We start from the raw sequence: 27536 nt of genomic DNA, 5'->3' as shown, positions 1-27536 counted from the left end.
CACAACCTCAATGCAACCATCAAAAGCAGGCAATTAGTCTTGGTGCAGTAACATCTACTCCTTAGATTCCATTCAAGTTTTGTAAATTGTCCTGATAAAGTCATATATAGCTAACAGACCCCATTCAGAACCACATGTTGCATTTATTTGTCCTCTATCTTTAGTCTCCTGCAATCCAAAATAGTTCCTCAAATTTTCCTTGACTTTCAGGACCATGACACTTTTACAGATTATAGGTCAGTTATTTTGTGGAATGTCCCTTAATTGGAGCTTATCTGATGTTTCCTCTTGACCAGATTTAATTTATGCATCTTGGCAGAAAAACTATAGAAGTGATATTATGTTCTTTGCATTCTACCAGGTGGCACATAATTTCAGTTTGTTCCATATTGATGTTGTCCATTTTGGTCATTTGATTAAGCTAAGTCTGCTAGGCTTCTCAGCTGTAGATTTACTCTTTTCCCCTTTATAATTAATAGATATTTTATGGGAAGATTTTTTATGATATTGAAGTACCTCATTTAAATATACCACAAAACTTTCAGCTTATTCATTTTAAAATGTATATTAAATTTGGGTCATGGTTTCCAATTTTACTCAATGGGTTATAATGCTTTAATATATTATTTATTGTGATGCTCAAATCATCCCAGACGGGGTCCCTTCAAGATAGTTCTTTGCCCCTTTGACATATCACCATCATTCTTTGAGAAATTTCTCATTTTCTGGCACAAGAAGAAAGAATGTTCCAGGATTGTCTTCTACTTTCCCTGCCTCTACCCTGGAACCAGCTATACCTCTGAGAAATTTAACTCCAAGATTCCATTTAATGGATATTTAGAGAACAAGATCCGGGCACTATGTGTGCTCACTGCTACTGAGGGTACTGCTGCTCCCATGCCCTTTTAGTGGACACAGCTCGAGAGTATATGTATGTGTATACATACATTTATATGTATATATGCATATATACCTCATATGTATATATATAATATTCATACATAACAATATTCATTTATATCTGTATTTATTTCTCTATCAATCTATGTGTTAAAAACTATGAGTCCACAATGATAACTCTAATTTTAATTGAATACCACAGGGTTTATTCTAGTTTTCCCTTTCCATATTTTTACTCCCTTTCTCTGAACAATTAGAAAGCTGCTTCCCATTATTCTTAACAAATTTACTTAATCGATGAATCCTTTTTGTACAACCAATCTCCCATCACAGCTGCTGGTCCCTCCCCTACTTTTCTGCTCTCATCATTTTACTGGTGCTCTGACACCATGCAATGGGCCTGTGACCACCCTTATGACCCTTTGTAATCCCTCCAACTTGCTCTTTCCTAAGCAACCACTTATTTCTATCTCAGTAGATTAGTTCAAATTTTCCACTGTAAGTGGAATCATACAGTGTGTACTCTTTCATTCAGCCTAATTAATTTAAGATTTATCCATGTTGTTGTGTTACTAGTTCATTCCTTGTTATTGCTGAGCTGTATACCATTGTATGGATATATAAAAAATTTGTTTATCTGTTCACCTGTTGATGGACATTTGTGTTGTTTCCACTTTTTGGCTAATAAAAATAAAGCTGCCATAAACATTCATGTGCAAGTCTTTGTATGGATATATATCTCCTTTTCTCTTGGGTATATACCTATGAATCAGATGACTAGATAATATTATAGGTATATGTTTAACTTCTAAAGAAACTGCCAAAATATTTTCCAAAGTGGTGTACCATTTACATTTCTACCAGCAGTGTGTGAAAGTTTCAGGTTTTCTACATCCTTGTCCAAACTCAGTAAGGTCAGTCTTTTTTTTTTAAATAAATTTATGTATTTATTTATTTTTGGCTGCATTGGGTCTTTGTTGCTGCACGCGGGCTTTCTCTAGTTGCAGTGAGTGGGGGCTACTCTTAGTTGCGGTGTGCGGGCTTCTCATTGCGGTGGCTTCTCTTGTTGTGGAGCACGGACTCTAGGCACGCAGGCTTCAATAGTTGTGGCTTGTGGGCTGTAGAGCGCAGGCTCAGTAGTTGTGGCGCACATCCTTAGTTGCTCCGCAGCATGTGAGATCTTCCCTGACCAGCGATCAAACCTGTGTCCCCTGCATTGGCAGGAGGATTCTTTTTTTTTTTTTCATCTTTATTGGAATATAATTGCTTTACAATGTCATGTTAGTTTCTGCTTTATAACAAAGTGAATCAGTTATACATATACATATGTTCCCATAGCTCTTCCCTCTTGCGTCTCCCTCCCTCCCACCCTCCCTATCCCACCCCTCTAGGTGGTCACAAACCACCTAGCTGATCTCCCTGTGCTATGCGGCTACTTCCCACTAGCTATCTATTTTACATTTGGCAGTATATATATGTCCATGCCACTCTCTGGCAGGAGGATTCTTAACCACTGCACCACCAGGAAGTCCCAAGGTCAGTCTTTTTTAATTTTAGCCATTGTAATAGGTATGTAGTACCTCATTGTGCTTTTAATTTGCATTTCCCTGATGACTAATGATGTTGAACTTACTTTCATATGCCCTCTGTATATCTTCTTTTTTTAAAAAAATATTGATTTATTTATTTGGCTGTGCTGGGGCTTAGTTGCAGCACGCGAGATCTTTGTTGAGGCATGTGGGATCTTTATTATTTTTTTAGTTGTGGCATGTGGGATCTAGTTCCCTGACCAGGAATGGAACCCAGGCCCCCTGCATTGGGAGTGCGGGGTCTTATCCACTGGACCACCAGGGAAGTCCCTGTATATCTTCTTTGGTGAAGTATTTGATTAAATCTTTTGCCTAATTTTTAGTTTTGTTGTTTGTTCTCTTATAGTTGAGTTTTGAGAGTTCTTTGTATATTCTGGTTACAAGTGTTTTATCAGGTATATACTTTGCAAAGATTTTTTCCCAGTATGTGGCTTGCTTTTTCATTCACATTTGTTAATTTCATTTCATTTTCATTCTTTCATTTAAGAATGTTTCTTAAAGAGCAAAAATTTTTAAACTTTGATGAAGTCCAGTTTATGAATTTCCTTGTTATGAATTATCTTTTTGGCATCATATCTAAGAAATCTTTACTTAACCCAAGTTTACCGTAAGTATTTAATATTTTTGCTGCTGTTATAAATGGTAAGCCGTTTCAATTTCAATATCCAGATCTTTGTTGCTAGTATATAGGTGTAATGCTATTTAGTTCCTCTCCATCATGTTTGGAGGCACATAATGACTGGTTTCCCACTCTTAGTCATGCTAAGATTTTTAAAAAAATAAATTTATATTTATTTATTTATTTGTTTTTATTTTTGGCTGTGTTGGGTCTTTGTTGCCGCGTGCGGGCTTTCTCTAGTTGTGGCAAGCGGAGGCTACTCTTTGTTGCAGTGTGCGGACTTCTCATTGCAGTGGCTTCTCGTTGTGGAGCATGGGCTCTAGGCGCGCAGGCTTCAGTAGTTTTGGAACGCTGGCTCAGTAGTTGTGGCTCACGGGCTTAGTTGCTCCGCAACATGTGGGATCTTCCTGGACCAGGGCTCGAACCTGTGTCCCCTGCATTTGCAGGCGGATTCTTAACCACTGTGCCACCAGGGAAGTCCCAGTCATGCTAAGATTTGAATTGAGATAGTGTAATCAATATGATCTACAGTATCCATGAAAATGTTACCCATCAACGTTTCACCTAATATTTCTGGACCAAAAAACATTGCCTAAATGATCTATTTTCATTAGGGGTTGCAAACTGATGATATTCTAATGCTATTGTTTTTCTTGCATTTACTAGCTGTGATTCATTTATAAAGAAGAAATTTCCTTGGTCATTTATTTTGTTAGCCTGAAGTAGTGTATCAGGAAACAATATAAAAACTTGATTCTTTTTTTTTTTTTTTGCGGTACACGGGCCTCTCACTGTTGTGGCCTCTCCCGTTGCGGAGCACAGGCTCCAGACATGCAGGCTCAGCGACCATGGCTCACGGGCCCAGCCGCTCCGTGGCATGTGGGATCTTCCCGGACCAGGGCACGAACCTGTGTCCCCTGCATCGGCAGGTGGACTCTCAACCATTGCGCCACCAGGGAAGCCCTGATTCTTTCTTTTTATTGATCATTTTTAGAATAAAGATTTCATGCTCTAGCAACTTCTAAAAGTGATGAATGGGGACTTCCCTAGTGGTCCAGTGGTTAAGAATCTGCCTTCCAATGCAGGGGATGTGGGTTTGATCCTTGGTCAGGGAACTAAGATCCCACGCGCTACAACTAGTGAGCCTGTGTGCTGCAACTACAGAGCCCATGTGCTCTGGAGCCCACATGCCACAACTAGAGAGAAGCCCACATGCCGCAACAAAAGATCCTGTGTTCTGCAAATAAACCCGTCGCAGCCAAAAATAAATAAGTATTAAAAAATAAAAATAAAGTGATGAATGAGTTTTTATTTTTGGATTATCATTATGAACACATGTTTTTGTATATATTTCACATACTTCAGCTTATCAAGGCTATTATATTTTAGATGCTGGAATTGTCCCATCTTGGCCAGTATGAGACCCCTTCTAATTGGCTCCTGTGTTCTTTCAGTATGACTCTAGTAGTAACTGATAACTTTCTTGCTTTCAGGCCAGACAAGATGTCTCAGATTCATCCTGCATATTTCCTATTACAGATTTGGAACTGCCATTTCTATAAGGTGCCCTGGGTCCCTTCTTGGAGAAATGGTATAGAGAGATCACAATCTAGATGCTAGGGGCACTTATTGCTCTGGGATTGTCATTGTTTCTTTCAGTGGTGAATGTTCATAAGCAGAAGTATTTAATTTAATTTTTGTCAAATTTATTAATTTTTTGGGGGGTGTCGTGCCACATGTCTTGAGGGATCTTATTTCCCCAACTAGGGATTGAACCCGGGCCACTGGAGTGAAAGCACGGAGTCCTAACCACTGGACTGCCAGGGAATTCCCCATATTTTTCTTTTTTTAAAAAATTGATTAATTAAATTTTGCCTGCGTTGGGCCTTCGTTGCTGCAGACAGGCTTTCTCTAGTTGCAGCGAGCGGGGCCTACTCTTTGTTGCGGTGCGCAAACTTCTCATTGCGGTGGCTTCTCTTGTTGCGGAGCACAGGATCTAGGCGTAGGCTTCAGTTGTGGCTTGTGGGCTGTAGAGCGCGGCCTCAGTAGCTGTGGCACACAGGCTTAGTTGCTCCATGGCATGTGGGATCTTCCGGGACCAGGGCTCAAACCCATGTCCTCTGCATTGGCAGGTGGATTCTTAACCATTGCGCCACCAGGGAAGTCCCCCGTATTTTTCTTAATATTAACCTTATATTTTTTGTGTGTGTCTTGTTTGAGAATATTTCCTTACCCTGAAGTTCTAAAAATGTTCTCCTATATCATCTTCTAAAATGGTTTATTGTCCTGCCTTTCGTACTCAGTGCCATGAGCTAACTGGAATTGATTTCGTTGCATGGTAAGTGTTCCAATATCATTTTCCTCCTAAATACTGCTCAACTTTCCTGTCATTATGTATTGAAAAGTTCACCCATTTCTAATTACTCTGCAGTACTACCTTTGTCCTAAATCATCTATCCATATATGTGTAGGTCAGTTTCTGGAGCACACATACTTTATGCTATTGGTCTAGTTGTCTGTCTGTGCACCACTATTATAGTTTAATGTCAATTTCCAGTAGAGTCAATCTTCCAACTGTAATTATTTCTTGTGTATTCTAGGCTTTTTGTATTTTATACATATTTTAGAATTGGTTTGTTAATATCTCTCTGAAAACCTATGGAGATTTTTATTGGATTGCATTGAAATTTTAGATAAAATTGTTGAGAACTGTTATCTTTATGCTTTTGCATCTTCCAATCCATGTGCATATACCTCTTTATTTCTTTAGGTCTCTTAATTTTCTTTATTAAAATTTTGCAGTTTTTGCTGTATAAATTGTAAAAATCTTAAGTTATAGTTATTCCTAGTTACTTAATATTTTGATATTATAATAAATGGAATATTCTTTTAACTTCTGTTTTCTAAATGTTTGCTGCTCATATACAGAAGTAACAAAAATTATTGTATAAGTTTCAGGTACAGCATTATAATTTGATATCTATAACACTACAAATTGATCACCAGCACAAGTCTAGTTACCATCCATCACCAACAGTTGACCCCCTTTACCATTTCATGCATCTCCCAGTTCCCTTCCTCTCTGGTAACCACTAATGTGATCTCTGTATCTATGAGTTTGTTTTTGTTTTATTTTACTTGTTCATTTTGTTTTTGTTTTAGATTCCACATGAGTGAACATATATGGTATTTGTCTTTCTCCATCTGACTTATTTCACTTAGCATAATGCTCTCAAGTTCCATCCATGTTGTTGCAAATGTCAGAATATCATTCTTTTTTATGGGAGAGTAGTATTCCATTGTGTGTGTGTATCACTGTCACATCTTTTTTTATACGTTCATCCATCAATGGACACTTAGGTTGTTTCCCTATCTTGGCTAATGTAAATAATGCTGCTGTGAATGTAGGGGTGCATATATCTTTTCATGTGTTTTGTATAAACACCCAGAAGTGGAATAACTGGATCATATGGTAGCTCTATTCTTAATTGTTTTAGGAATCTCTGTACTATTTTCCATAGTGGATAAACCAATTTATAGTTCCACCAGCAGTGCACTAGGGTTGCCTGTTTCCCACATCCTCTCCTACATTTGTTATTTCTTTCTTTCTTTTTTTTGGTAAAATGCCATTCCAACAGGTATTAGCTGTGAGGTGATATCTCACTGTGGTTTTGATTTGCATTTCCCTAATGATTAGTGATGTCGAACATCTTTTCATGTGTCTGTTGGCCATCTGTATGTCTTCTTTGGAAGAAGGTTTATTCAGATTTTCTGCCCATTTTTAAATTGGGTTTTTTTTTTGTTAAGTTAATGAGTTCTTTATACCTTTTGGATATTATTCCCTTATAAAATGTACGGTTTGCAAATGTTTTCTTCCATTCAGTAGTCATCTTTTCACTTTGTTGATGGTTTCCTTTGTAGTGCAGCAGCTTTTTAGTTTGATATAGTCCCATTTGTTTATTTTTGCTTTTGTTTCCTTTGCCTTTGTAGTCAGATCCATAAAAACATCACTAAAACAGATGTCAGTGAGGTTACTGCCTATGTTTTCTTCTAGGAATTTTATGGTTTCAGGTCTTACATTCAAGTGTTTAATCCATTCCTAGTTAATTTTTGTGCATGGTGTAAGATAGTGGTCTACTTTCATTCTTTTGTGTGTGGCTCTTCAGTTTTCCCAACACCATTAAATGAAAAGATTGTCCTTTCTCCATTTTACGATCTTTGCTCCTTTGTCATAAATTGTCCATATAATTGTGGGCATATTTCTGGGCTCTCAATTCTGATCCATTGATTGGTGTGTCTGATTTTGTGCCAGTACCATACTGTTTTGATTACTGCAGCTTTTAAGTAGAGTTTGAAATCAGGGAGTGTGATACTGCCAGCTGTGTTCATTTTTCTCTCAAGATTGTTTTGGCTATTTGGAATCTTCTGTGGTTCATACAAAATTTAAAATTATTCATTCTAGTTCTGTGAAAAATGTCATAGGGATTTTGATAGGGATCATATTGAACCTGTAGATTGCTTTGGGTAGTATGGATATTTTAACAATATTAATTCTTCCAATCCATGATCATGGATTTCCTTTTATTTGTGTCTTCTTTAACTTCTTTCATCCGTGCCTTATAGTTTTCAGAGTACAGATCTTTCACCTCTTGGTTAAATTTATTCCTAGGTAGTTTATTCTTTTTAATGCAATTATAAGTGGAATTACATTTTTTTCTCTTGCTTATAGTGCATTATTAGTGTACAGAAATACCACAAATTTCTGTATATTGATTTTGTGTCCTGCCATTTTACTGAATTCATCTGTTATTCCTGAGAGTTTTTTGGTGAAGTCTTTAGGGTTTTCTACATATAGTATCATGTTATCCATAAATAGTGACATTTACTTCTTTCTTTCTGATTTGGATGACTTTTATTTCCTTTTCTTGACTAATTGCTGAGTCTAGGACTTCCAGTACTGTGTTGAATAGAAGTGGTGAGAGTGGGCAACCTTGTCTTGTTCCTGATTAGAGGAAAATCTTTCAGCTTTTCACCATTGAGTATGATGTTAGCAGTCAGCTTGTCCTATATGGCCTTTATTATGTTGAGGTATTCTCTATACCCACTTTGTTGAGATTTTTCATCATAAATGGATGTTGAATTTATAAAATGCTTTTGTTTTGCATCTGTTGAGATGATCATATGATTTTTGTCTTTCATTTTGTTAATGTGATGTATCACATTGATTGATTTGCAGATGTTGAACCATCCTTGCATCCCACTTGAATGTGGTGTATGATCTTTTTAATGTATTGTTGGATTCGGTTTGCTAATATTTTGTTGAGTATTTTGCATTTAGGTTCATTAAGGATATTGGTTAATAATTTTCTTTTTTTTTTTTTTTTTCCAGTATCCTTGGCTGGTTTTGGTGTCAGGGTAGTGCTGGCTTCATAAAATGTGTTTGGAAGGTTTCCCTTTCTTCAGTTTTTTCTTTGAAAGACTTTGAGGGGCTTCCCTGGTGGTGCAGTGGTTGAGAGTCCGCCTGCCGATGCAGGGGACACGGGTTCATGCCCTGGTCCGGGAAGATCCCACATGCCGCGGAGTGGCTGGGTCTGTGAGCCATGGCAGCTGAGCCTGCGCGTCCGGAGCCTGCGGGAGAGGCCACACCAGTGAGAGGCCTGCGTACCAAAAAAAACAAAAAACAAACAAACAAAAAAACTGTATGAAAGACTTTGAGAAGGATAGGTATTAAATCTTCCTTGCGTGTTTTGTAGAATTTGCCAGTGAAGCTATCTGGTTCTGGGCTTTTGTTTGTTGGGAGATGTTTGATTACTGTTTCAATTTCCTTACTAGTAATTTGTCTATTCAGATTTTCTATGAAATAACAGATTTTTGTATTGATTTTGTATCTAGCAATCTTGCTAAACTGAATTAATAATTTATTTCTAGATTATTTTTGTATTTCTATGTATAAAATCATATCACCTGCAAATAATGACATTTTTGTGTCCAACCCTAATATATTTCTTTTTTTTGAATTTTATTTTATTTTTTTATACAGCAGGTTCTTATTAACTATCCATTTTATACATATTAGTGTATATATGTCAATCCCAATCTCCCAATTCATCATACCACCCCCACCGCTTTTCCCCCTTGGTCTCCATACGTTTGTTCTCTACATCTGTGTCTCAGTTTCTGCCCTGCAAACCAGTTCATCTGTACCATTTTTCTAGGTTCCACATATATGCATTAATATATGATATTTGTTTTTCTCTTTCTGACTTATTTCACTCTGTATGACAGCCTCTAGATTCATCCACATCTCTACAAATGACCCAATTTTGTTCCTTTATATGGCCGAGTAATATTCCATTGTATATATGTACCACATCTTCTTTATCCATTTGTCTGTTGATGGGCATTTAGGTTGTTTCCATGACCTGGCTATTGTAAATAGTGCTGCAATGAACATTGGGGTGTGTGTGTCTTTTTGTATTATGGTTTTGTCCGGGTATATGTCCAGTAGTGGGATTGCTGGGTCATGTGGTAATTCTATTTTTAGTTTTTTAAGGAACCTCCATACTGCTCTCCATAGTGGCTGTACCAATTCACATTCCCACCAGCAGTGCAAGAGTGTTCCCTTTTCTCCACACCCTCTCCAGCATTTATTGTTTCTAGATTTTTTGATGATGGCCATTCAGACTGGTGTGAGATGATATCTCATTGTAGTTTTGATTTGCATTTCTCTAATGATTAATGACGCTGAGCATTCTTTCACGTGTTTGCTGGCAATCTGTATGTCTTCTTTGGAGAAATGTCTATTTAGGTCTTCTGCCCATTTTTGGATTGGGTTGTTTGCTTTTTAATATCGAGCAGCATGAGCTGTTTATATATTTTCGAGATTAATCTTTTGTCTGTTGATTCATTTGCAAATGTTTTCTCCCATTCTGAGGGTTGTCTTTTCGTCTTGTTTATGGTTTCCTTTGCTTTGCAAAACCTTTTAAGTTTCATTAGGTCCCATTTGTTGATTTTTGTTTTTATTTCCATTTTCTAGGAGGTGGATCAAAAAAAATCTTGCTGTGATTTATGTCAAAGAGTGTTCTTCCTGTGTTTTCCTCTAAGAGTTTGATAGTTTCTGGCCTTACATTTAGGTCTTTAATCCATTTTGAGCTTATTTTTGTGTATGGTGTTAGGGAGTGTTCTAATCTCATAATTTTACATGTACCTGTCCAGTTTTCCCAGCACCACTTATTGAAGAGGCTGTCCTTTCTCCACTGTACATTCTTCCCTCCTTTGTCAAAGATAAGGTGACCATATGTCCGTGGGTTTATCTCTGGGCTTTCTATCCTGTTCCATTGATCTATATTCCTGTTTTTGTGCCAGTACCATACTGTCTCAATTACTGTAGCTTTGTAGTATAGTCTGAAGCCAGGGAGCCTGATTCCTCCAGCTCCGTTTTGCGTTCTTAATATTGTTTTGGCTATTCAGGGTCTTTGTGTTTCCATACAAATTGTTAAATTTTTTTGTTCTAGTTCTGTGAAAAATGCCAGTGGTAGTTTGATAGGGATTGCATTGAATCTGTAGATTGCTTTGGGTAGTGGAGTCATTTTCACAATGTTGATTCTTCCAATCCAAGAACATGGTATATCTCTCCATCTATTTGTATCATCTTTAATTTCTTTCATCAGTGTCTTATAATTTTCTGCATACAGGTCTTTTGTCTCCTTAGGTAGGTTTATTCCTAGATATTTTATTCTTTTTGTTGCAGTGGTAAATGGGAGTGTTTTCTAAATTTCTCTTTCAGATTTTTCATCATTAGTGTATAGGAATGCCAGAGATTTCTGTGCATTAATTTTGTATCCTGCTACTTTACCAAATTCATTGATTAGCTCTAGTAGTTTTCTGGTAGCATCTTTAGGATTCTCTATGTATAGTATCCTGTCATCTGCAAACAGTGACAGCTTTACTTCTTCTTTTCCAATTTGGATTCCTTTTATTTCCTTTTCTTCTCTGATTGCTGTGGCTAAAACTTCCAAAAGTATGTTGAATAACAGTGGTGAGAGTGGGCAACCTTGTCTTGTTCCTGATCTTAGTGGAAATGCTTTCAGTTTTTCACCATTGAGGACAATGTTGGCTGTGGTTTTGTCATATATAGCCTTTATTATGTTGCAGAAAGTTCCCTCTGTGCCTACTTTCTGCAGGGTTTTTATCATAAATGGGTGTTGAATTTTGTGGAAAGCTTTCTCTGCATCTATTGAGATGATCATATGGTTTTTCTCCTTTAATTTGTTAATATGGTGTATCACGTTGATTGATTTGTGTATATTTAAGAATCCTTGCATTCCTGGGATAAACCCCACTTGATCATGGTGTATGATCCTTTTAATGTGCTGTTGGATTCTGTTTGCTAGTATTTTGTTGAGGAATTTTGCACCTATGTTCATCAGTGATATTGGCCTGTAGTTTTCTTTCTTTGTGACATCCTTGTCTGGTTTTGGTATCAGGGTGCTGGTGGCTTCGTAGAATGAGTTTGGGAGTGTTCCTCCCTCTGCTATGTTTTGGAAGAGTTTGAGAAGTATAGGTGTTAGCTCTTCTCTAAATGTTTGATAGAATTCGCCTGTGAAGCCATCTGGTCCTGGGCTTTTGTTTGTTGGAAGATTTTTAATCACAGTTTCTATTTCAGTGCTTGAGATTGGTCTGTTCATATTTTCTATTTCTTCCTGATTCAGTCTTGGCAGGTTGTGCATTTCCAAGAATTTGTCCATTTCTTCCAAGTTGTCCATTTTATTGGCATAGAGTTGTTTGCAGTAATCTCTCATGATCTTTTGTATTTCTGCAGTGTCAGTTGTTACTTCTCCTTTTTCATTTCTAATTCTATTGATTTGAGTCTTCTCCCTTTTTTTCTTGATGAGCCTGGCTAATGGTTTATCAATTTTGTTTATCTTCTCCATGAACCAGCTTTTAGTTTTATTGATCTTTGCTATCATTTCCTTCATTTCTTTTTCATTTATTTCTGATCTGATCTTTGTGATTTCTTTCTTTCTCCTAACTTTGGGGTTTTTTTTGTTCTTCTTTCTCTGATTGCTTTAGGTGCAAGTTTAGGTTGTTTATTCGAGATGTTTCCTGTTTCTTAAGGTAGGATTGTATTGCTATAAACTTCCCTCTTAGAACTGCTTTTGCTGCATCCCATAGGTTTTGGGTCACAACAGATTTCTGTGCATTAATTTTGTATCCTGCAACTTTATGAAATTCATTGATTAGCTCTAGTAGTTTTCTGGTGTCATCTTTAGCATTCTCTATGTTTAGTGTCATGTCATCTGCAAACAGTGACAGTTTTACTTCTTCTTTTCCAATCTGTATTCCTTTTATTTCTTTTTCTTCTTTGATTGCCGTGTCTAGGACTTCCAAAACTATGTTGAATAATAGTGGTGAGAGTGGACATCCTTGTCTTGTTCCTGATCTTAGAGGAAATGCTTTCAGTTTTGCACCATTGAGATTGATGTTTGCTGTGGGTTTGTCATATATGGCCTTTAGTATGTTGAGGTAGGTTCCCTCTATGCCCACTTTCTGGAGAGTGTTTAAAATAAATGGTGTTGAATTTTGTTGAAAGCTTTTCCTGCATCTATTGAGATGATCATATAGTTTTTCTTCTTCAATTTGTTAATATGGTATATCACATTGATTGATTTGTGTATACTGAAGAATCCTTGCATCCCTGGGATAAATCCCACTTGATCATGGTGTATGATTCTTTTAATGTGTTGTTGGATTCTGTTTGCTAGTATTTTGTGAGGATTTTTGCATCTATGTTCATCAGTGATACTGGTCTGTAATTTTCTTTTTTTGTAGTATCTGTCTGGTTTCGATATCAGGGTGATGGTCGCCTCATAGAATGAGTTTGGGAGTATTCCTTCCTCTGCAATTTTTTGGAAGAGTTTGAGAAGGATGGGTGTTAGCTCTTCTCTAAATGTTCAATAGAATTCACCTGTGAAGCCATCTGGTCCTGGACTTACGTTTGTTGGAAGGTTTTTAATCACAGTTTCAATTTCTATACTTGTGATTGGTCTGTTCATATTTTCTATTTCTTCCTGGTTCAGTCTCAGAAGATTATACCTATCTAAGAATTTGTCCATTTCTTCCAGATTGTCCATTTTATTGGCATAGAGTTGCTTGTAGCAGTCTCTTAGGATGCTTTGTATTTCTGTGGTTTCTCTTGTAACTTCTCCCTTTTCATGTCTAATTTTATTGATTTGAGTCCTTTCCCTCTTTTTCTTGATGAGTTTGGCTAGTGGTTTATCAATTTTGTTTATCTTCTCAAAGAACCAGCTTTTAGTTTTATTGATCTTGGCTATTGTTTTCTTTGTTTCTACTTCATTTATTTCTGCTCTGATCTTTATGATTTCTTTCCTTCTGCTAACTTTGGGTTTTGTTTGTTCTTCTTTCTCTAGTTCCTTTAGGTTTAAGGGTAGATTGTTTATTTGAGATTTTTTCTGTCTCTTGAGGTAGGCTTGTATTGCTATAAAATTCCCTCTTAGAACTGCTTTTGCTGCATCCCATAGGTTTTGGATCCTCGTGTTTTCATTACCATTTGTCTCTAGGTATTTTTTGATTTCTTCAGTGATCTCTTGGTTGTTTTGTAACATATTGTTTAGCCTCCATGTGTTTGTGTTTTTTCCCTATAATTGATTTCTAATCTCATAGCGTTGTGGTTAGAAAAGATGCTTGATATGATTTCAATTTTTTAAAATTTACTGAGGCTTGATTTGTGACCCAAGCTGTGATCTCTCCTGGAGAATGTTCCGTGCACACTTGAGAAGAAAGTGTAATCTGCTGTTTTCGGATGAAATGTCCTATAAATATCAATTAAATCTGGTCTATTGTGTCATTTAAAGCTTGTGTTTCCTTATTAATTTTCTGTTTGGATGATCTGTCCATTGGTTTAAGTGAGGTGTTAAAGTCCCCCACTATTATTGTGTTACTGTCGATTTCCTCTTTTATAGCTGTTAGCAGTTGCCTTATGTATTGAGGTGCTCCTATGTTGGGTGCATATATATTTATAATTATTATATCTTCTTCTTTGATTGATCCCTTGATCATTATGTAGTGTCCTTCCTTGTCTCTTGTAACATTCTTTATTTTAAAATCTATTTTTTCTCATATGAATATTGGTACTCCAGCTTTCTTTTGATTTCCATTTGCATGCAATATCTTTTTCCATCCCCTCACTTTCAATATGTATGTGTCCCTAGGTCTGAAGTGGGTCTCTTGTACACAGCATGTAGATGGGTCTTGTTTTTGTATCCATTCAGCGAGCCTGTGTCTTTTGGTTGGAGCATTTAATTCATTCACATTTAAGGTAATTATCAATATGTATGTTCCTATTACCATTTTTTAATTGTTTTGGGTTTGTTTTTGTAGGTCCTTTTCTTCTCTTGTGTTTCCCACTTAGAGAAGTTCCTTTAGCATTTGTTGTAGAGCTGGTTTGGTGTTTCTGAATTCTCTTAGCTTTTGCTTGTCTGTAAAGCTTTTGATTTTTCCATGGAATCTGAATGAGATCTTTGCCGGGTAGAGTGATCTTCGTTGTAGGTTCTTCCCTTTTAGCACTTTATGTATATCATGCCACTCCCTTCTGGCTTGTAGAGTTTCTGCTGAGAAATCAGCTGTTAATCTTATGACAGTTCCCTTGTATGTTATTTGTCATTTTTCCCTTGCTGCTTTCAATAATTTTTCTTTGTCTTTAATTTTTGCCAATTTGATTACTGTGTGTCTTGGCGTGTTTCTCCTTGAGTTTTTCCTGTATGGGACTCTCTGCACTTCCTGGTCTTGGGTGGCTATTTCCTTTCCCATGTTAGGGAAGTTTTTGACTATAATCTCTTCAAGTATTTTCTCAGTCCTTTCTCTCTCTCTTCTCCTTCTGGTACCCGTATAGTGCGAATGTTGTTGCGTTTAATGTTGTCCCAGAGGTCTCTTAGGCTGTCTTCATTTCTTTTCATTCGTTTTTCTTTATTCTGTTCTGCAGCAGTGAATTCCACCATTCTGTCTTCCAGGTCATTTATCTGTTCTTCTGCCTCAGTTTTTCTGCCATTGATTCTTCTAGTGTATTTTTCACTTCAGTTATTTTGTTGTTCATCTCTGTTTGTTTGTTCTTTAATTCTTCTGGATCTTTGTTAAACATTTCTTGCATCTTCTCAAACTTTGCCTCCATTCTTTTTCTGAGGTCCTGGATCATCTTCACTATCATTATTCTGAATTCTTTTTCTGGAATGTTTCCTATCTCCACTTCATTTAGTTGTTTTTCTGGGGTTTTATCTTGTTCCTTCATCTGGTGCATAGCCCCCTGCCTTTTCATCTTGTCTGTTTTTCTGTGAATGTGGTTTTTGTTCCATAGGCTGCAGGATTGTAGTTCTTCTTGTTTCTGCTGTCTGCTCTCTGTATATCATATTTCTTTGTCTTGCTTAATAGTTTTGGCTAGGACTCCTAGGGCAATGTTGACAAGAAGTGGGACAGTGGCATCCTTATTTTGTTCCTTATATTAAACAGATAACTTTCAGTGTTTCCTCATTAAAACTTGTTTACTTATGGGTTTTTATTTTTATTTTTGAAAATATTTATTTATTTAGTTTTGGCTGCGCTGGGTCTTAGTTGCGGCACGTGGGATCTTCATTGAGGCATGTGGGATCTTTAGTTGCAGCCTGCGGGGTCCTTAGTTGCGGCACGTGGACTTCTTAGTTGTGGCATGCATGTGGGATCTAGTTCCCCAAACAGGGATCGAATCCAGGCCCCCTGCATTGGGAGTGCAGAGTCTTACCCACTGGACCACCAGGGAAGTCCCTGCTTATGGATTTTTAAACTTTATTTTTATTTATTATTTTCACATAAGGAGGATCCATTCTATTCCTAGTGTGCTGAGCTTTTTCTTTTTAACTACAAAAGAATATTGAATTTCCCCTTTTTTCTCCATCTATTGAATTTTTGTTTTTCTTCTTGAACTTCTTAAAATGGCAAATTACATTGGTTGATTATTTTCAAGTTTTAAACCAAAACACAGTGTGAATTGCTGGTAAAAACCCTTCCTGGTTTATATCATTTAGCTATACTGCCAATTCAGGTTGCCACTTTAGTGGGGTTTCAAGGATGAGTGAAAGTAGGTGCATGTTTTCAGTGTGCCATCTTTACATGCAAGTTAGTAGTCAGTAATTTTTGCCAGCTGATTTACTATGTTGGCACCTTCACTTCTATGTAGTATTCCTTGCCACCCTTCTACCCCGAATCCTGCCATTGCTATTTGCATTGCCTTCTGGTTGTAAATGTAATATGAAGGTTGCCAGCATTGTGCTTATACTACATTGCAAATATTTTATTTGTGCTGATTTTCCTTTATTGGCAGTGAACTCCTTGATATCCCAATCTTGCATCTTTGTCTTTGTGCTATCAGATGCCTCACACAGTACATGTCTAGTAAATTTTGATGAAAGAGACTGGACAGGAAACTCCATCTTTCCCTGATATGTATCAAAAAATCCCTTACTGCCACATTACCATTTGCTGACTGCTAAGAATGACAGCTGCCAAATGGTGTACAAGAATGGGTTTAAATGCCCCATGAGGTGTAGTAAATTACACTAGTATAGAGCCATTCTATTTAATCTTTCAAAGCATTTTCACAATTATCCTCTTCTTTGATCCTCATAGCAACTGTGAAATAGGTAAATTAGTAGCTCTAGCCTTGCTTTACACATAAGTAAATAGGACCCAGGGAGACTAAATATTTATCCAAGACCATTTGGCTGATGTTTGGTCAAATTTGGGTTAGAATCCAGGTCTCCAGCCATTTAAACTTGGGCTCTTCTCAATAGACCAGTGGTTCTGAAACTGTGGGTCTCAGGGGTTGGCACTGAATGGGGCTGGGAGATAGGATGGAGGGTGAATGATCAGGGATCTGAGCCCTCCACCGCTCTCACAGTTCTGCTTTTGTCCCCTTTACACGTTACTCTTCCAAATAATTTTTCTTTTTGAAAATAGCTCTGTTGCTGATTACAACCTGAATTTACTAGTCTTTAAGCACATAATTGCTTTCTGGCACTATGTGATGTTTCAGTTTTACTTTGTACATTCCTTATCCTAGACTTGGTATCAACCATTTCTCCAAGGAGTCCTGGTTCCTTTTGTGGGGAATGAAATTTAGAATATAATAACTGGGCTCTAGGTGTGCTTATTGCTACTCGTGCCTCATTATTTCTAACTCTTTCCAGGGACAGTACTGGGAAATTATCTTTTTTAAAAATCCGGAGTTGTTACTGATACATCTAATTCAAATCTAATGCCACAGTGTTTCTTATCTTCTCCCATTCCATTCTTGTATTGCCCTTCTCCCGTTATGAAAACCCTGCTTCCCAAATAACACTGCAAACAGTATTTACTCATTTTCTCTATCCTGAAATGCACACAAAACAGTATTAGAACAATGCCACCAGTACCCTTATTCAAAACAAAACTACTAAACAGAGTTCAAATTTTCTTTGTGGTTCTTTTTTTATCCTTAGACTATATCATAGTAAGTGTGAACAGTCAGAGAATTGTGTGCAAAATTTACTTGAATTAATTATTTTCCCTGTGTGATTAAGTGTTCTATCAACTTGATGTATCGGTAGAGTCATTTGTTTTTGTTTGTATTCAATTTTAGAGTTTGGGTTTTAAAAATACATTTTGATTTAACTTAAAAATATTTATAATATTTACATGTTTTATGGGTGAATATATATATTTACTCAGAGAAGTCCTGATCCCTATTTCTTCATTCTTCACCCCGTTTCCACCTACTCCACTCCATATAGATAATCATTTTCATCTGTTGTCTATCTTTTCTCTGCTTCTGTATACACACTCTTTTTTCTTCTTTCTTATAGAAATGGTAGAATAGTCCATACTCACCCTATTGTACCTAGCTTTAAACTTTTAAAAATATGTTTGAATTTATCAATTTATAACTTTAGTACTTTTTGTTTCTTGTTTAAGAATCCTTAACTTCCCAAAGGTCATGAAAATTTTCTACTATATTATCCTTTAAATTTTTAAAGTTTTGCCTCTTTCATTTAAGTCTTTAATCAATCTAGAGTTGATTTTACGTATGGTGTGAGAGAGCGATCCATTTTTTTTTTTTTTGCTGTTGTTTATTTTGTTTTTCAGTATGAATGTCCATTCATCCCATATAGTTTGTTGAGTAGTCTGTTTTTTACCCATTGATCTTTAATGTCGGTTTAGTTATATGTCAAGTTGATGTACTTTCATGGATTTGCTTTTGGGCTTTTTTATAAATTTACTTATTTTTATTTATTTATTATCTTTGCTGTGTTGGGTCTTCGTTGCTGCACGTGGGCTTTCTCTAGTTACAGCAAGTGGGGGCTACTCTTCTTTGCAGTGCACGGGCTTCTCATTGCGGTGTCTTTTCTTGTTGCGGAGCACGGGCTCTAGGGTCTGCAGGCTTCAGTAGATGCAGCACGTGGGCTCAATAGCTGTAGCTTGTGGGCTCTAGAGCGCAGGCTCAGTAGTTGTGGCACATGGGCTTAGTTGCTCCGTGGCATGTGGGATCTTCCCGGACCAGGGCTCGAACCTGTGGCCCCTGCATTGGTGGCAGATTCTTAACCACTGTTCCACCAGGGAAGCCCTGAGCTTTTTTTTTTTTTCTGTTTTACCTGTTATTTCATCTATTTCTGAGAAAAATCTCTTATTTTTAAATTTCAGACATATTTTTTCATTCTACTATTTCCATTTTTAAAAATAGTTACTGTTTCTCTGCTGAGGATTTTCTACTGTTCATTCATTTGAATGTTTTTCGTCTATGTTCTTGAGGATACTTACAATAAAATCTTTGCTAATTCTAACAAATGGTCAGTCAGTCTCCACTGATTACCTTTTCTCTTGAATGTGCATCACGTTATTCTATTTCTTTATATGTCTAGCAATTTTGAAATATATCCTGGATGCTGTAAAGGCATTTTGTAGACTCTGAATTCTGTTATATTCCTCTGAGAATGTTGATTTTGCAGGCAATTAACTTTGCTGAACTCAGACTCCTAAATATGTCTACTTTGCCAGTGAAATCTCTGCTTAACTACTCTAGCCTTAGCAGAGCTGCTTAGAGTCTGTTCCACACATGCACAGTTCAGGGATCAGCCAGAGATTTGGGAAGAATTTATATACAGAATTTGGGACTTTCCCTTTTCAGCTCTCTTCTTTGCTGGATTTCTCCCCTCAGTTTTTAGCTATTGTTTCTGCCCAAACTCTGTCCTTTGGTTTTTCAAGCCACTGACATTACAGACTGAGTTTCAGCCAACTAATTCCTGCCCTCAAATAAAAATCCACTTGAAAATGGAAAACTCACCCAGTTCTGTTACCTTTATCTAAGTGTAGACTCCTACCCAGTTTCTGCCTGCTTTTATTTTGTTATTATTTTTTTATTTTGAAAGACATTTCTTTTTTTAAATTAATTTTTATTGGAGTATAGTTGATTTACAATGTTGTCTTAGTTTCAGGTGTACAGCAAAGTGAATCAGTTATGCATATACATATATCCACTCTTTTTTAGATTCTGTTCCCATAGAGGTCATTTACAGAGTATTGAGTACAGTTTCCTGTGCTATACAGTAGGTTCTTATTAGTTAGCTATTTAATATATAGTACTGTGTATATGTCAATCCCAATCTCCCAATTTATCCCTCCCCTCCCCCTTTCCCCCTTGGTAACTATAAGTATGTTTTCTACATCTGTGACTCTATTTCACAAAAAGTGGAGTTTTGTAAATAGGTCCATTTGTACCATGTTTTAGATTCCACATATAAGCTACCTGCTTTTAGTTGCTTTCGAGTTCTTTCAGGAAGTTGTCTTTTATATTTATTCTAGAATTTTAGTTCATATATGTGGAGAGTTAGTCTGATAGGAGCTACTCAGTCATTATTAGGAACAGAGTACCCACACTATTTTATTTATTTTGGCTTTTAATTAAACTCATATCTTGTATAACAAGTCCCCTCACCTTAGTCTAATTCTTCAGAAATGAATTAGATGTTCTTGTGTTGAACCTGAAGACTTACATAGTAACGCTTCTGCCTCCCAAGTATGAATGGACGGACTTCAGAATTAGTCATGCCGAAGAAAGGATATGTGAAATATAGGGAAGGAAGTTGTTTGTTTATGCATTGTACATGCAACTCTAATGTCAGGGATGATGACAGCCTGAGACACAGGCATGATATACATGTGCATGTCTGGGGTGCTCAGGGAAGGTCATTTAATCACCAGGACAGAATATTTGAGGACAGTAAGTATTTTAGTTGAATGCAGAAACACCTGGGAAGTCTGAAAATGGAGACATGGGTGATTTAGTAGGCTATGGCAGGAGTCAGGTGAACTGAGAAGCTGAACCAAAGCAGTGTCAATCAGAATGCAGAAAGGGACCAGATTTGAAAGAGAATTAAAAACTGATAACCCTTGTATTCAGTGATATGGTGCTGAAGGAAATATTTATAAGGGTAAGACACACTTTCTCCATTACTCAAATCACAGCATGCATTAACCTCTTACTTGGCTTACACATGTAATAACACTCTAGAAAGTCTAGAAAAAGAGGAAAAATCACCCCAAATTCTACTATCCTTATAAAATAACAAATATTTTATATCCCCTTCCAGGCCTTATTCAGAAACAAAAGTATATTTTTCAAATATGTAATCATACCCCATGTTGAATGTCCTTGATAATTTTGTATTATTTCTATCATCTCAGTGAATAAGAAAATTTCATCTTGCTCATCTTCATAATTACATCATTTTTAATGTCTGCATATTATTCCATTATTTCACACACCCCAACTTTCTGTACCATTATTCAATTTCTTGGACATTTATATTGCCACTAACACTACTGTAAATAATACTCCATGGGAATTCCCTGGCGGTCCAGTGGTGAGGACTCCGTGCTTCCGCTGCATGGGGCCAGAGTTTGATCCCTCGTCGGGAAACAGATCCCACAAGCTGCGCAGCGCAGCCAAAGGAAAAAAAAAAAGCTCCATGAACATGTTTATGTATATAATTAGTCTTTCCCTTTTGTGGGAGATTGATTGTCAGCATTAAGGTATCTGTAGTAGAGTTGATACATTTAATATTGTTTCATGTATTGTAATATTTACTCCCTAGAGCCCTGACATTACAAAGCCCTTAGAGTGATATGTGTGAGAATCTTTATATTCTAGATCATTACTAAGAGAAGGGATTTTGCCTGTTGATGACTGTAGCATCTAGCATAGTGCCTATTATTAAGAGTCATAAGAGCTGTGTTCTGAATGAGTAAATCAGTGAATAAATTAGTTCAGTTGTCTTCTGTGGACAGTTGAACTCATTTCTCGCCATCTGGATGCAGTTTGATTTCAGGTGTACCCTGTGATATTGGCAAGGTCTGGAGAGCCATTTAGATAGTCACTCCTGCAATCTGGATTTTACAGAAGTCTGGAATGTTGCCCTGAGAACACAATCTGCAACAGCCTCTGTCTGGGAATTTTACTTTTGCTTCCCGGATCACTACAGACCCAAGTATTTCCATGGGCTTCCTTCTGGAAAACAAAACAAAGAATGTGCTCTTTTCTTTCTGGAGGAAACTTTCCCATTAGTTTCTACCTCAGTGGGACAGGTCCTTGTAGGGCAGGCTAAACTTGGGCCAGAACGTTTGGAAATCTTGACTCTATTCTCTCCTTGGCTTCAGAAAACAACTGGGATCACGCTCAGCTTAGACTGGATAAGTTTCTGTTTTGTTGCTGATGCTTTTTCTTTTTTTTCTTTTTTTGTAAAGGGAGCGAAACAATTTTGGTTCAGATCAGTGTGTAAAAAAGAAGGTTGGTAATCAGAATCATAAAATTATAGAATAGAGAGCTTCTATCGATGTCATTTTTCTTTTACTAAAAATAATAATGACTACTTATGGCATTTTGTGCCAGGCCTTGTTCTAGCACTTTCCTTACATGACTTCACTTAATTTAATCATCACAACAACCCAGCCTTATGAAGTAGGTATTATGATTTCCACTCTGTAAATTAGGAAAATGCTGAAAGATTTTTTTTAATTGAAGTATAGTTGATTTACAATGTTTTGTTAATTTCTGCTCTATGGCAAAGTGACTCAATTATACATCTATATACATTCTCTGTTATATTCTTTTCCATTATGGTTTATCCCAAGATATTGAATATAGTTCCCTGTGCTTAAAGATCTTAAGTCATCTTTTCATAAGCACACACAAGTGGTGGAGTAAGAATTCAAAAATAGGTCTGGCTGATACCAATGTTCATGCCTGTATATCCATTTGCAAAGCACTTTCCTTTCGATTCTGCTCTCTAAATCACAGCTGCAGCATCAGGAAGGAGACTGATTAGTCCTGTGAGGCAGAGGTGGAGACAGAGATTCAGAGATCATGTTCTTTGCCATCCAAGTTCTCACAGGAAAGAATGATAAGAGCCAGGCTGTACATGTGGACTGTCTCATTCCCTGTCCTATACCCTTTCCACTGCTCCCCCTGGAGAGCTCTCTGAATCTTCCCATTATAGTTGAGGAAACTGGGGCCCAGAGTATTGCAGTGATTTACCAAGCTCATACAGCTGGCTAGCAAACTAAGACTGGAGCCCAGATTTTCTGCCTCCCAAGCTAGTGTCTTTATTATTATGTCTACATGGCAAACAAAAGCTAGTTGTTAAAGAATATTCAATGTGAGTTATATTCCAAATCAGAAAAGACATTAACGCAGTCCCTCCAGTGCAGAGACATTTAACTCATCATCTTCATTGTGTTAAAATCTCCTCCATCATATGAGATACCTAGTCGATCTGTTAATCATCAAGTATGTACTGAGTGACTAATATAAATGTGCTTAGCACTGGGAACAGCCCCTGAGTGGGGTCTCCATGGTCAGTCTATGAAAAGTCTCAGGATTAGCAGCTCTCCCTCCTCCAGTATAGACCTCAAAAGAGTCAAAGTAAATAGAATTTTCTGCCTCAACAGCTGTATTTATTTTGGGCTGTTTCTCCACCTACAACGCCCATTTGCTGTCCTTGGAGCTTCTGAACCTGTTTATTTTCAACCTCCCAGAGGCAGCCAGCTGTTGTATTCCTGTGTCATGGCAGAGAGAAGTCTTCTGGAGGGAAGCAAGCCATTTCAAAAGCATAAAGGAAATAACCCAAAGTAGAGTTTACCAACTGAGGCTATTTCCTGAGCAGGACACCAACCCTGCTCTCAAATATCTTATTCAAATAGCTTAACAAGACATAACTGGAGACAGAACTTGAGCACCGAAAATTACACAATAAAATAAAAAGAGCTAAGGAGTAATATAAACTCAGGTCTTAAGTGATATCAAGTGAATGTGATTGAACAGTCTCCTAGTCAGTTAGACGGGACTAAACTCAGAGAAATATTTTGTTTGGGCTACAAGTTTGCTTCTTTATGTGCTTGCTTTTTAGTGACCCAATATTTAAAAACTGAGAGCATTTACCTAAAAATCCAGATTTCTGACTCCTTCTGAAAAAAAATGGAAGGTCTACTAATATGTGTTTGTCCTCATGTGGGGTAACTATGGGCTGGAGAGGTGGGTGTGTTAGGTGAAACACACACTCCCCAGTTTGCCACAGTCATCAGAGGTAGTGTGACAAGCACTGTGGCAGGCATGACAGCTCATTGACTACTCACAGAAGACTCTACTAGGTAGGTATTATCCTTCCTATTTTATAAATGGGAAAAGCAAGGCTCAGAAAGGTTATGAGGTCAGCCGGAAGCCACCTACTTAGTGAATAGCTAGGATTCACACCCATGGCTGCTTGGGTACGTCCCTTCTAGATGCTGCCTCCCAGAGAACTAGGAAGTGATAAAGCTGGGTCTTGAATCCAGACTGACTCCAAGCCTACTGGCCATTCTAAAATGTCATACTATGTCAGAGGCACAGACCCTGCTACATGCAATGGAAGCTAGCAAGTATGTCACGATGAACCAAGAAGAAAAGAACCATTCCTACTGGGAAATGACTTACAAGTCCAGGAATAACTTCTGAAGATAATACATTGTGATAGAAAAATTATAAATAGGCCAGACTGTCACCAAACATTTGACCGGTGCTTCTTAGGTAGGTTGAAAGTTTTGGCCATTAGCAGCATACTAGAGTTACTCGAAAGCACTGTTCGGTATTTTTATGGGAAGGATTGAATCCTGTGAGGAAGCTAAACAAGGAGTACAAATTCCAAATGGCCTGGGCAGAGTAAAGGAGCAGGAAGACCTGTATTTTAGGCCTTGGAGGGCAGATCTAGGCCCACCGTCCCCTGGGCAGTGGCCACCAAGGGCTGGACCTCAAAGAGACTGAAGTACCATGTCAAAACTCATCACTTTGCCTAAAGCTTATTCTGAGTAGTGGAAATACAAAAGATTTAAATGTCAGTTATTCTGTTTTGTATTTTTTTTTTTTTTTTTTGCGGTACGCGGGCCTCTAGCTGTAGTGGACTCTCTCCCGTTGCGGAGCACAGGCTCCGGACGCGCAGGCTCAGCGGCCATGGCTCGCGGGCCCAGCCGCTCCACGGCATGTGGGATCTTCCCGGACCGGGGCACGAACCCGTGTCCCCTCCATTGGCAGGCAGACTCTCATCCACTGTGCCACCAGGGAAGCCCTGTTTTGTATTTTTTTTTAAAAAAGTGTTCATAAGTTGCAAAGCTTGGAATCAAGTCCAGGACTTCTTGGGTTCTCTCTACTATATATCACCTTCCAGAAAACAGATGGTAGAGAGGGGAGGGGAAGGTATTCCAGGTAGGGGGATGCTGTGTTAGGAAATTTCAGATTCTGTTTGGATAGAGAAGGAAAGAAAATAATAGAGGTTGAAGCCTCTGACAACAGTCACCAGATTTATCACTTACCCTTTTATCACAGGTTGCAGAGGACTGATCATGCTGTCACCACTGAGATGCCCAAGGGCCGTATCTCTAATGACCACTCTGCCCTTTTTACTCTCCTTTCCTTGGCCATTTAGCCCCACTGCAGGCCATTTAGCCTCCCTACTCCAAGTTCCTGGATCAGTCTTCTTCCTGATCAAGGTAAGTTATAGGCTGGTGGGTAAACCGTGAACCAGCTGTAATGGGAGTAATGTGTAATAACAGCAACAAAATCCAAAATGATAATTGCTATAACAGTAATAACAGCAGTTACTTTTACTGAGCCATTTCTGCATTCTAAACACTTTGTTAGGGCTTCCCTGGTGGCGCAGTGGTTGAGAGTCTGCCTGCTGATGCAGGGGACACGGGTTCGTGCCCCGATCCGGGAAGATCCCACATGCCACAGAGTGGCTGGGCCTGTGAGCCATGGCCGCTGAGCCTGTGCGTCTGGAGCCTGTGCTCCGCAACGGGAGAGGCCACAACAGTGAGAGGCCCGCGTACCAAAAAAAACACAAAAAACAAAAAACACTTTGTTAAATAACTTACATGCTTTAAACCATTTAACTATTATATCGTCCTGTAAAGTCTCTATTATGAGGAGACAATTCTCTGAGGGTCTCTTGCATTTCTGCACATCTTGTGAGCAAGGCACTGGCTCCCCTTTGTTCCAGACTAACTTTAAAAAAATTTTATTTACTTATTTTTGGCTGCCTTGGGTCTTCGTTGCTGCACACAGGCTTTCTCTAGTTGCAGTGAGCGGGGGCTACTCTTTGTTGCAGTGTGCAGGCTTCTTATTGTGGTGGCTTCTCTTGTTGCGGAGCATAGGCTCTAGGCGTGTGGGCTTCAGTAGTTGTGGCACGTGGGCTCAGTAGTTGTGGCTCCCAGCCTCTAGAGTGCAGTCTCGGTAGTTGTGGCTCACGGGCTTAGTTGCTCCGGGGCATTTGGGATCTTCCGGACCAGGGCTCAAACCCGTGTCCCCTGCATTGGCAGGCGGATTCCCAACCACTTCGCCACCAGGGAAGTCCCCCAGACTAACTTTTGAAGGATGCTTGTATAACAAACAGCCTTGGAAGATAGAGATGGTGTTTCTTGTCAGAGCGAAGGACAGACATGTTTATTGACCATTATAAATGATTCATGTTCCTTAAACTCAGGGTTCTTCTTTTGTAACACAACCTTCTTTGCATCTCCATGTGGGAAATGGGGCTTGGGGAGCCAGCACAGAAATGGCTGATCCTCTGGCTACTGCTGTTGCCGTTAAGTAACTGTCCTTTGCCTCTGACCCAGGAATTTTATGTCTTCTACTAGCACCCATGAAACTGTGGCAGGCTAATCTATTAGTTTGCAAGTAAGGCAGTGTCTCAGAGTCTACATGGTCTTTGAAAGATTTTATTATTCCCATTTTACAGATTAGAAACTGAGGTTGTTGGAGGTGTTTTCAACTGCTCGTATTTATTATATCTGATCCTATACTTCAGTCTGTTGCCTGGATATTTGGCTTTTAGAGATTAAATCTCCATTTTGAAGCATATTTCTGGCACCCAAGTCCCAGTTTTATTCTATGTTCCTGAGATAGTCGTCTATTCATCTATCCCAGTGTTTATTCAGTGCATAATATCTGTGTTGTTCTCGTCAGTTCTCCTAGGGAATGAAATCTTTCCTTGAACTCCAACTCCCATATCTCATAGTATTGTGGTGGAAATTAAGTAAAAATGATGGATGTAAAAGCACCTAACACAAATGATTCTCAAACTTTAGGTGGTATCTGAAATACTGGCATATTTCTCTTAAAATGCAGAACCCCAGACCTCATCCCAAGAGATTCTGAATCAGTAGATCTAGATTAAAATAAAAAAAACAGGATTTCCATTATCTTAGTCCTTGCTTACTTCTTGTCCTGTGCTTTATGTTCTAGTGACTGCTAGCCGTGTGTAATTCTCTCTGCCTCTGTTCTTCTGTACTTTGGCCATCTTTCTTCTCTAACTAGAAGAGCTAACCCCTCCTTATCCTTTAGCTCAGGTGTCTCCTCCTTTAGGAAGCCTTCCCCATCTAATGAGGGGATATCATTTCTTCATCCTCCCAAAGCTTTCTGTTGCTTACCTCTATCATTTACTTGTACCTTTTATTAAGATTATGTGTGTCTCCACCAGCAGACTCTCAACTCCTTGAGGGCAGGTAATTTGTCCTATTCACTTTTACACTTTACATGGAAAGCCTTTTATGGAATAGTAGAGTATCTGGTTCACAACAGGTACTGGGCTTTGAAATCAATTTTTGTTGAATGAATAAAAGAACGGGGCTTCCCTGGTGGCGCAGTGGTTAAGAATCCGCCTGCCGATGCAGGGGACGCAGGTTCGAGCCCTGGTCCTGGAAGATCCCACATGCCGCGGAGCAACTAAGCCCGTGCGCCACAACTGCTGAGCCTGTGCTCTAGAACCCGCACGTCACAACTACTGAATTCTGCATGCCTGGAGCCCATGCTCCACAACAAGAGA

The sequence above is a fragment of the Delphinus delphis genome, chromosome 16 (assembly GCF_949987515.2).
Source record: "Delphinus delphis chromosome 16, mDelDel1.2, whole genome shotgun sequence".
In the NCBI taxonomy this organism is placed as follows: domain Eukaryota; kingdom Metazoa; phylum Chordata; class Mammalia; order Artiodactyla; family Delphinidae; genus Delphinus; species Delphinus delphis.
Note: the sequence above shows the minus strand (reverse complement) of the source record.